Raw genomic sequence first — 12,459 nt, forward strand, 5'->3', positions numbered from 1 at the left:
GGCTTTGGTATTCTAGAAAGGTGACCCCAACGTTTTACAGGCGTCTGAGGTCAGGGAGCACCCAGTATGTGTGGTGGTCACTGAGGACTCATGAGTACCACCTCTCATCTGGAGTCTCTCTTGTAAATGCATTTGAGAAAGAGGCCAGGGGTGTCCACTCTTCTGGGATAACTCAAGAAGGGCCTTGGGCAATACCCCCACCCCCAAGAGGAATGTCTCCTGTGGCTCAGCACCCAACAATGAGTCACAGCAGGAGCCCTACCAGAAAGTGTGCCACTCCTGTTAGTGGCATTCCCCAGCTTCCTTCCCACAGCATCAGCTGTGGCAGGTGGAGGTGGTCGGCAAGTGCTGAGCTGAAGGGATGCAGAGGAAGTGCCAGGCTCCACAGCCCGAGTCAGAACACTCTGAACACCCACCACAAAGTTGGGGTGTGTGAAACGCACTGAGCCAGGGGCTGCGTGGGAGTCCACTGCTAGAGACCAGCTGACTCACATCCTGGGCTCTGCCCCACTGAGTGAGGAACGGTCATTTGCTTTTTCATTCCAGTATTGCAACTCTGTGGGCTTGTGCAGCTAACTGACAGGCCTATGCCTGGGTTCCCTCTGCTGTAAACCGGATCATAAATAGTTTCTGCCTCAGAGGGTCAGGGGAAGAGCCAAATGAGATCATTCATGTCAGCAAAGAGAAGTTTAGCATTCACTCACTAAAGGGAAGAGACTTGGGAAATGGGCATCTAGATGCCTCTGGCTGTGGTCCTCCTCCCTCCCGAGTGAGGTCTTTCCAAAGTAACATCTGAGACACACTAAGACTGACACTGATGTGTGAAGAAATTGAACTGACAGTAGCATACAACTGGAAACAACTGGCCCTAGTAATGCAAAACAGGGGAAGCAGTGTGATGACTGCAGGTCCAGAGTGGAATACTGCCCAGCTGCATAATCAAAGGCTGCCCCAGTAGACTCCTATCCTTAAATTCAGCTGCACAGGGGCTGGGGGCAGTGGTGAGCCTGGTTAAGTGCACATGATACCATGTGCAAGGACCTGGGTTCAAACCTCTAATCCCCACCTGCAGGGAGAAGAAGCAGTGCCACAGGTGTTTCTCTATCTCCAAACCCCCCTTAACTGCTCTCTGGCCTATCAAAATTAAATTAAATTAAAAAATAAAACCAAAGAATGATAATGATAATAATAAGTTCAGCTGCACAGACCAACATCTAACCACGCTACAGGTTTGACTAGAGACATCGCCAAAGTGGAATCTGGACAGTCAAGTTCTAGGTCATGGTGGCTGCTTTATACTTTCTCATACTTCTCAAGCTTTCTAAGACAACTGCTTAGAAGAGTCCGAAGTGCTGCACGAGCCTGCCACCCACCCATATTTAAAATACATCCAACATCTGCCAGCTGCTCGGAGGCCTTTCTCTTCCCCCAAGTCTCATAATGTTCTTAGGAGAGCTGTACAGAGTAGAACATCCAGGAAGGACTCTCCTCTGTGCCTTCGTCTCCCCTGGTCACTCCTTGTGTGGCACCTTGGGTGGAGCCTGTCGGGCCTGCCACACAGTCATTCTCCCTGAGGTCCTGCCAACCTATAGGAAGAATCCACGGCTGGGGCTCAAGTCTCCAACTGTTGATGAAACCAGCACAGCAAAGCACAGGTCCCTTCCCAGATTTAGGAGAAGTGTCCCAGGTGACAGCAGACTACTCTTCACAGTCAAATCAATGTTCCTGTGTCACATGTTCTCAATACACTACTCAGGATGTACAAGCAGGATATGGGTCTGTGCAGACTGTGCCATCAGCTGGTGTGGGCTGAGAAAGCCAAGAGGGCAGATGGGATTACAGGGCAGAAGGGGCTAGAAGACGGCAAGAGTAACCATGCCTGGAGTGGGAGGGGAGGGATGGTGAAGCTAGTTGTGGGGGAGCAGAGGTCCTGAAGTAGGACACTCTGGGACAACTTGTTCTTTTGGTCTGAAAGGGGGAGATAAAGATCCTTATCAGGAGCTGAGTGACCTGGTTGAGCACACGTTACAATGTGCAAGGAACCAGGGTCAAATCCCCAGTCCCCACCTGTAGAGGGAAAAGGTTTGTGAGTGGTAAAGCAGTGTTGCAGGTATCTGTCTCTCTCCCTTTCTTTTTTTTTTTCATTATTGTTGTGTTTTCTTTTTTTTTTTTTTTGCTATTTTATTTTATTTTTTATTTTTTATTTATAAAATCGAAACATTGACTAAACCATAGGATAAAAGGGGTACAACTTCACATAGTTCCCACCACCAGAACTCTGTATCCCATCCCCTCCCCTGACAGCTTTCCTATTCTTTAACCCTCTGGGAGTATGGACCCAAGGTCATTGTGGGATGCAGAAGGTAGAAAGTCTGGCTTCTGTAATTACTTCCCCAATGAACATGGGTGTTGACAGGTCGATCCATACTCCCAGCCTCTTTCTCCCTTTCCCTAGTGGGAAAGGGCTCTGAGAAAGTGGAGCTCCAGGATATATTGGTGGGGTTGTCCGTCCAGGGAAGTCTGGTTGGCATCATGCTAGCATCTGGAACCCAGTGGTTGAAAAGAGTTCTCCGGAGTCAGGCGGTAGCACAGTGGGTTAAGCACACATGGCACAAAGCACAAGGACCAGCGTAAGGATCCCAGTTTGAGCTCCTGGCTCCCCACCTGCAGGGGAGTTGCTTCACAGGCGTGAAACAGGTCTGCAGGTGTCTATCTTTCCCCCTCTTTGTCTTCCCCTCCTCTCTCCATTTCTCTCTGTCCTATCCAACAATAACAACATCAATAATAACTACAACAATAAAACAACAAGGACAACAAAAGGAAATAAATAAATCCCAACCTTCCTAGCACAGTAGAAGGAACTCATCCTCATCATGCCCAGTCAAAATTTCTGCCTCATAAGAATCCCTGGAATGTAAAATTGATTGTTTTTTACTTTCCCCATATTTGAGAGATATTCTCTTCCTTGATCCAGCTTTCTAGTCCTTTTCCCAACTATGACACCATCTCCTAAGACAATACCTTGGGTCCACCTTAATGTTAGTTGTCAGACTCAGGTAAAAACTAGTGACGTCATGGGCCCCATGAAATATAGCTAAAATAGATCTACTAGCTTTTTCCAAAATCTCATCTGCAATATTCTTGCTTTTAGGTTCATGATTAATCAACAATTTGTTCTGCTTTATATCTTAACTCTTTTTCAGCCACTAGGTTCCAGATGCTACCATAATGCTACCTGACTTCCCTGGGCAGATGATCCCATCAATGTGTCCTGGAGCCCTGTCTCCCCAGATCCCTGCCCCAATAGGGGAAGAGAGACAGGCTGGGAGTATGGATCAACCTGCCAATTCCCATGTTCAAGTGGAGAAGCAATTACAGAAACCAGACCTTCTACCTTCTGCATCCCATAATGATCCTGGGTCCACACTCCCAACAATAAAGATAGGAAAGTGTTCAAGGGAGGGAATGGGATATGGAGTTCTAGGGAGGGAATGGGATATGGAGTTCTAGGAGGGAATGGGATATGGAGTTCTAGGGAGGGAATGGGATATGGAGTTCTAGAGAGGGAATGGGAAATGGAGTGCTAGGGAGGGAATGGGATATGGAGTTCTAGGAGGGAATGGGATATGGAGTTCTAGGAGGGAATGGGAAATGGAGTGCTAGGGAGGGAATGGGATATGGAGTTCTAGGGAGGGAATGAGATATGGAGTGCTAGGGAGGGAATGGGATATGGAGTGCTAGGGAGGGAATGGGATATGGAGTTCTAGGGAGGGAATGGGATATGGAGTTCTAGGAGGGAATGGGATATGGAGTTCTAGGGGTGGGAATTGTGTGGAACTGTACCCCTTATCCTATGGTCTTGTCAATATTTCCATTTTATAAATAAAAAAACATGTAATCCTGAAAAAGAGAGAGTTAACCTACAAAGCCAAACAAATTGTTGACCAATCATGGACCTAAAGGCTGGAATAGTGCAGAGGAAAAGTTGGGGGGGGTCCTCCATTTTGTAAATAGCTAGTAGGCATATTTTAGTTATATTCCAAAGGGCCTGTGGCTATACCAGTTGTTTTTTTTCCCCTGAGCCTGAAATCTGATATGCGGGTGTATCCAAATTATTGTCTGGGGAGATGACGTCATGGTTGGAAAAAGGAAAAAAGACCCAGAAAGCTGGATCAGGGCAGAGAGTAGCTCCCTAATATGGGAAAGGGGTATAAATATTGTTGACTGTAAACCCCATCGATTTGATGTGATCTGGGGCCCATATTTAGCTTAGGAGCCTATGTGACCTCTGCATCCCTGTAGATCTGAGCTTACATATTGTGGTCTTAAGTAGGAATATTCCAAGCTGCCCCAATATCAGGACTCATCTTCCTCAGGTGTAGCATATCTCTCTCCCTTTCTATCATCCCTTTCCCTCTCGATTTCTAGCTGCTTCTATACAATTAATAAAGATGATTTTAAAAAATTATTTTTAAAAAAGATCCTGATCAGGAGTCAGGCGGTATTGCAGTAGGTTAAGTGCACATGGTACAAAGTGCAAGGACTGCCTAAGAACCCTGGTTCGAGCCCCTGGCTCCCCACCTGCAGGGGAGTCGCTTCACAGGTGGTGAAGCAAGTCTACAGGTGTCTATCTTTCTCTCCCCCTCTCTTTCTTCCCCTCCTCTCAATTTCTCTCTGTCCTATCTAACAATGACGACATCAATTACAACAACAATTATAACTACAACAGTAATTTTAAAAAAAGAGGCAACAAAAGAGGCAACAAAAAAAGGCAACAAAAGTAATTTTAAAAAAAGAGGCAACAAAACAAAAAGGATTTTTTTTAAAAATCCTGATCAAAGGGCAGAACACAGGGCCCTTAGTCACAGCTACCCGATTTTTAAATGAATATATTTTACATGTATATACTGTTTATAGAGACAGAGAGAAATCGAGAGGATGGGGGAGACAGAGTGAAAGAGAGAGAGCTGAAGCATTGCTTCACTGTTCTTGAAGCTTCCCTCCTATAGGTGGGGACCATGACTTGGACTCAGATCCTTGCTCATAATAATGTGTGTACTCTACCAGGTGCTCCACCACATGCCCCCCCCACCCATTTTGCCAGAAGGTAACCTGGATCTGGAGTGTGAGGGCAGGCAGACAAGAACATGACTGAGTTCACTCAGCTTCCAGAGCCTTAAACCTGGACCATCTGGAGTCCATCAGTCCTCCTAGTAGCCAAACACCTAGGCCCAGGACCCCTGGCCCAAGGACACCCCAAGTCTGTGCTCCCCATCTGGTCGGTTAAGGAGGGCTTGTTTAGACATAGCAGGGACACCTCAGGAAGTACCCACAGCAGCATACCAGCAGGAGGAGAGCTTGCCTTTGTCTTCCAGGGAGCCCTCCCAGGGCCTAGTGGCTGCACAAGTTCCTTTCACACTGTCACTGAACTCCAACAACACCCTGATGTCTACTCAGGCTCAGTCTGTGCCCTCCACCCTGCTCCAAAGCAGACACCACCAGCACTCGTAGTTCTTCGTCTCTCCTGTGGTAGGATGACTAATCTGATATCATGTGCTGCCCAGCACCCAGTGAAACCAGAGGACCAGGAACAGCCTGATCACAAGCTCTTGAGCCCCCCCCCAACACACACACACTGATGCCACAAATAGGAGCCCTCACACAGCCCCAGGCAAACTGGTCTCCTGACCACAGGGCCCAGCCCGTCCAGACCATCCCTGGGAGCCCTCTGAGTCCCTGACCTGCACAGTCACTTAGACAGGCTGGCCACATGCTCCCCCAGCACGGGGTCACCTCACCCTCTTGATAGTGCTGCCCCTCCACAAAGCCCAGAGGTTCACTTTGTTTGCATAGACAGTCCCCATGGAGTCCCATTTAACACACTGTCCCTGGCCCCCAGGGTGACAGTGAATGGATGACAGTCTCATCTAACCAGAGTCCTCAGCCTCTTCACCTTGGTGAGGGCAGGGGGGGTGCTGCCTGGACACTGGAGTGAATCAGTGATGGTGAAGACATCCCTAGGTTTCCCCACAGAGGACTTGGGGGGCCCAGTACACTGCAGCCTGGGCTCTAACTCCAAGGAAGACTCCCTCAGTGAAACACATACACACACACACACACACACACACACGCACATGCACACACACACACACATACACACACACACACACACACACACACACACACGCACATGCACACACACACACACATACACACACACACACACACACACACACACACACACACACACGGTCTACACCCTTTCCACTTGTCCAGGCCTCCGACAGATTAAAAATTCAGGATAAACCAAGACAGAGCTATAAAGGCTGTGTCATGCTTTAAATGCTTACATTTAACAAATTACTGCCTTTAACCTTAAAATTGCTCTTGGAATTATTCCTAATGTCTAAATGTGAAGAGACGATTGTAAATGTGAGACTTGAGCCAAAAGGCTCCCTGCCACTGGCACCAGGCCAAGCTCTTGGTCTCTGGTGGGGTGCTTGGAGCTATGTGTGTGCAGACCAGAGCCCGTCCTGGGTCCAAGGGGGGGCAGGGTGACAGTCCCCACCTGCCCTCCTCTCCTTCCTCTGCCTCTGCCTCTTTCCAATCTCTTCCTCCTTCTTCCCCTGCCCCTTCTCCTGCCTCTGTCTCTTCTCCTCTTCCTCCTCCTTCCCCTCCTCTCTCTCCATCTCTTCCCCTAGACACCTGAGCCCCCAGAGACCTGTGACCTGTGACTGATCTTCCTTGCTCCCAGGATACAGCAGGCTGTGGCTTGCCCAACATCAGACATCTGACTCCAGATTATTGTGTCATCATGATACTGCCAGTGAGGACTCACCAGATAAGAACTGAGACAGACCCCTGAGCCTTCCCTCTAAGCCTCCTGCCGTACCCTGGAGCCTTGAGCACCCTCCTCCTGAAGCTCCACACTCTACACAAACCAGCGATGCAGCCACCTCCCCGTTGGTTGTTATGCTGCTGCTGCCAGTCAAAAACCTCAACCACACTCCACTCTTGTCCTCAGCACAACCCCATGTCACCAAGTTCTCCGTTCCCTTCAGGGCACTCAGTAGCTAAAGTTTCCAGAAGTTTCCAGGGAGGTCTGAGCTGTGTATATATGGTACTTCCAGTTCATCCTTTCACTGCTCCCTTGCACAATCACTTGCACAATCACTCAGCACACCCAGACCTGTGCTGAGCACTGAGGTTAACAGGAGCTAGCTAGATGCACCCTGTGCTGGGAAGGCCTGTGGTCATGCACAGTCCAGACATCCAACAATAAAGTCGCCAGCAAAGGCAAGGATTCTGGGAATCCTCGGTGCCTGGACAGACAGAGCCATACAGGAATGCATAGGGGCCCCACCTATCCAGGCCGGGGCCATGGCAGCCAGGTACAACGCTTTACAGAATGTAGGATGAGATCTGAAGGGTGGCTGGAAGGGCTGGGTGAGCAGAGAGAAGAGGAAGGGGCTGGGGAGTGGGCACTATGTAGAGCCCAGCTTGGGGCTTGGAGAGCTGGGAAAGAAGGTTCCCCGTCAGTGTGAGGCACCCACACAGGGGCCAGACCCTGAAACTTCTCAGGTCTTACCCCAGACCCCAGAAGCTGGCTTCTCCTCCCCTATTACTCACAGGGAAGAAGCAGATTGGAGCAGAGGATCCAGAGGGCCAGAGGACTAGGTGGGGCCAGGAGGGGACTTCTCTGTATCTGTGGCCTGAGGCTGCTCTCTGGGCAGTCCTAGTGGTGCTGTTGGGGTTGGGAGGCCAGGGGTTACCTGGAGCCAAACACATCAAAGCCCACTCCTGTAGCCCCAGCTGCTGGTCACACCCCAGATGGCACCTGTTCACAGCTCTGCCACTGGGTAATTACACTCACAGGGGTGCTATATTTAAGGTTTGTCATCTCAGCTATTTATAAAATGCTGCTTCTCAGGCATGGAGTGGAGGCATGGGGGGGTGCAGGCTGGAGGTGTGTAATCCTTCAAAATTGCCAGGCTGAGGCAAAATGCCATTCAAGGAAGAAGGGTCTGGCAATGACTGCAGCCTAGAATGTTCCTAGCCATGACCATGAAATGCAAGCTCAGATCTGCGGGGATGCAAAGGTAACACAGGCTCCTGCAATGAATATGGGCCCCAGATCAAATCAATGTAGTTTTTCAGTTAACAATATTTTTAAAATTTTTTAAATGTATTTATTTATTTATTTTCCCTTTTGTTGCCCTTGTTTTATTGTTGTAATTATTATTTGTCGTTGTTGTTGAATAAGACGGAGAGAAATGGAGAGAATAGGGGAAGACAGAGAGGAAGAGAGAAAGATAGACACCTGCAGACCTGCTTCACCACTTGTGAAGCGACTCCCCTGCAGGTGGGGAGCCAGAGGCTCAAACCAGGATCTTTACGCAGGTCCTTGCACTTTATGCCACGTGCGCCTAACAGGCTATGCTACCGAATGACTCCCAGTTAACAATATTTATATACTTTTCCCACATTTGGGAGCTACTCTCTGCCCTGATTCAGATTTCTGGCCCTACTTCAAACTCTGACACCATCTTCCCAGACAATACCTTTAGTCCACCTACATGTTAGCTATCAGGCTCAGGCAAAAATGAGTAAAGTCATGGGCCTCTTGGAATATACCTAAAAATAGACTTCCTAGCTTTTTCCAAAATGGAGACCCCAAATATCACCTGCTATATTCTTACATTTAGATCCCTGACTATTGAACAATTTGTTCTGCTTTATATCTTAATGATTCTTCAGCCACCAAGGCAGATGCTACTATGACACCACCCTGACTTCCCTGGGCAGCTGACTTCACCAATGTACCCTGGAACCTCTCCTCTCCAGAGCCCTGCCCCACTAGGCAAAGACAGAGACAGTATAGGAGTATGGACTGACCTGCCAAGGCCTATGACCAGCAGAGAAGCAATTACAGAAACCAGACCTTCCACCTTCTGTACCCCATAACAATGGTGGGTACATGCTCCCAGAGAGATAAAAAAAAAAATAGAAAAGCTTTCAAGGGAGGGGATAGGATATGGAGTTCTGGTGGTGGGGATTGTGTGGAATAATACTCCTCTTATGCTATGGTCTTGCTGATATTTTTTATTTTATAAATAAATTTTAAAAAAAAAGAATTTCCAGGCCCATGGAAGGGGCCTATGCCCCAGGTTGCATAGGCTAGTGTGAAGGTATGATCACAAGGTAGACAAGAGCCAGGACAGGCAACCAGAGCAGTTCCATCCACATTTCCCTCTGTCTGGGGTCCCCATTCTCACCTCCACTGTTCAGAACCTCCCAGATTAGAAATAGCTGACTTGGGCAGTGAGCTGCTTTGCCAAGTGAGTAACTCATGTTCAAGGCCAGTGTCCACTGCACTGGAGAAAGCTTCAGTGCTGTGGCCTCTCTTACTTGCTCTCTCTGCCTCTCTGCTTCTAGCTGGGGGGTGGGAGGGAATCCTTCTACATCTGTCCCAGATGCCCCTCCTCTAGCAGTTTCACCTTGAAGTCATCTGGCTCTGCAGCTGGCCTCGGCCTGCTTTTTCCACAGAGGCCTGAGACTGGGACGAGCCCTGGGTCTCCTGTGTTTCTCTCATCCCTGTTGCCAGTCACATCTATCCTATGGCTTGCAGCCAGTCCTGTCATTCTAAGACACATCTTTCCCTGTAAAGATGATCTTACCTCCAGGTGGTAAAAAGTCCCATCTGGTCCAGTTTAAATCAAAATTATGAGACTTCTGGCCCAGTAGGCAGGGGACTAGCAGCCATCACCAGCACCAACACCACAAAAACTATAGCATATCCCTGTCTAATACCTGATCTAAGTGGGAATGCTTTCAGCTTCTCACCATGGAGAACAGTCTGGAGAACTCTCAGAAGGATAGAAATGCACCTACACTATGACCTATTAATTCCTCTCCTACGGATATATCCTAAGAATCAAACACACTCATTCAAAGAAATGTGTTATACCTATGTTCATAGCAGCACTATTTGTAACAGCCAAAACCTGAAAGCAGCCTAGGTATCCAACAACAGATCAGTGACTAAGAAAGTTGTGGTATGTATACACAATGGAATACTACTCAGCTATTAAGAATAATAAATTCACCTTCTTCATCTCATCTGGGCTGCAGCTTAAGGAATAATGTTAAGTGAGGTAAGTCAGAAAGAGAAGGATGAATATGAGATGATCTCACTCATGGACAGAAGTTGAAAATAAGAACAGAAGGGAAAACACAGAGAAGAACTTGGACTGGAGCTGTTGTACTGCACCAAAGTATAAGACTCTGGGGTGGAGGGTAATTTTCAGGTCCTGAAACATAATGGCAGAGGAGGACCTGAGGGGGCTGGTACATGTGTAACATTTCTCAGTTTTCCATATAACAATCTAAACATTTCTTTATATATATATTTAGTTAGTTAGTTTCCCTTGTGTTCCCCTTGTTTTTCATTGTTGTTATAGTTATTATTGTTGTTGTTATTGATGTCATTGTTGTTGGATAGGACAGAGAGAAATGGAGAGAGGAGGGGAAGACAGAGAGGAAGAGAGAAAGATAGATACCTGCAGACCTGCTTCACCACCTGTGAAGAGACTCCCCTGCAGATGGGGAGCCAGGGTCTTGAACCACCACATAACAATCTAAAAGCCTACTCCCCTGCCTGATTCCATCCACCCAGTCAGAATCTCACTACCTCAGCATCTGTCCTCTAGGCTCTCATCTCTACCAGTTCCTGCTACTTCAGCTCCAGCTGCTTCTGCTGCTGCTACTTTTCCTGTCACCATCTCTGCCACAGCTGCCAGCTGTGAGTCAGCTGCATCCTTGGCAACTGCTTAGTGAACTTACCAGCTCCAGGTAGGCTTTCTGGCTCTGTGCCACCATGCTGCTACAGTTAGGTCCCTGCCACCCACTGCTGCAACTGACCCCTACACAGCCTACTGGTGCAGGGCTCGTGTGAGGTTGAGCATGGACAGTTTACCCCCTGGAAGTCTGTCTGCCAGTCTCCCACTGGCATGCCAGCCATTGTGGTTGAGCAAAGATGGGCCGGAGTATATAGGGAATTCCAACCAGCCTATCAGTCTCACCGCAACACCTCATTCCCCCCTCCCTCTGGTAGGCTTCACATTCTTTAAGTTTCTATTTCCCCATTCTAGCATCACTATCCATACCTTTTCATTGCCTTGCTCTCTTTTTCCTTAGAAGGAAATATTAGTCTCATTGGTTGGCTTGGCTGCCTTCCCCTGCACAGCTACCCCTTTAAAAACCTGTAACTGAAACAATAAAATGTTCCATCCACTGCCACAGTGTCCTGTGGTAGTTTGTTGTACTGTCTGCTACCACGGTGCGCTGGAAGACTGCTCAACAAGCTCATCCTTGCCGCTGCTGGCCCGAGATTCCCTACTCTTTGTCTGTCTCCAGTGGCCAACAGGTCAGACAGTGAAGTGGGAACCAGGCTGGCCCATTCCCCCAAGGAACCCAACATAATGGCCTTGCTTTCACAGAGAATCTGCCATAATGGGGAGACAAAAACAATTGCCTGCAATGTTGGACCAAGACATAAGCTTGAAGTAAACCCCAAATTCAGCAGACCTATGTAAACCTCCTGGTGAAGCCCTACAACTATGGTCTGAGGGATACCCACTGAATTAGGAACCATGATGGAGGAAGACTACAATACACTCAGAGAAATAATGAAGTTTTTTTTTTTTTTAATTCTTGGCAGTGATCAGAAGAATGAAGAGTGCAGTAACTAAGCTAATAAAAAAATAGCCAAAAGTGAATAACACTAAAACAAGTGGAGATAATATAAGAGAGTTATGGGATAACATTAAAAGGAGCATCATTCATGTCATAGGACTATAAGGAGAAGAGAGAGAGAAAGGGATAGCGCTCATACCTGAAGAAATATTAACTGAAAATTTATTCCCTAATTAAAGAAGGAGATAAATTCTCAGATCAGAGAGACTTGAGGGGCTCCAGACAAAATTAACCTAAACCTAAGTTCACTAAGGCACATAATAGTTAAAATGTCAAAGATCAAAGACAGAGAGAGAATTCTGAAGGTTGCTAGAAAAAAGCAAAGAGTTGCCTATAAGGGAAACTCCAAAACACTGTCAACTGGTTATTCCACTGGAACTCTGAAGGCTAGAAAGGACTGGCAGGATATAATCAAATTTCTGAATGGAAAAGGACTCTATGCAAGAAGACCTTATGCTAAGTTAGCAACCAGGTTTGAAGGAGGCATGAATTGCTTTTCAGACAAGCAGCAGATGAAGGAAGTCATCACTGCTAAATCAGAAGATACTTAAGAGCTTCTACATACTAAATAGAGAATAAACTCACCCATGAGGAAAAACAAAGTCAGGAAAATAATCAAAGCTCAGTGAATACTTGAACAGCAGAGCTGAGGCTCAGGGAGGGCCGGGCAATGGTACATCCAGTTAAGGCACTGAGTACTAAGCA

The sequence above is a fragment of the Erinaceus europaeus genome, chromosome 2, assembly GCF_950295315.1.
Source record: "Erinaceus europaeus chromosome 2, mEriEur2.1, whole genome shotgun sequence".
In the NCBI taxonomy this organism is placed as follows: Eukaryota; Metazoa; Chordata; class Mammalia; order Eulipotyphla; family Erinaceidae; genus Erinaceus; species Erinaceus europaeus.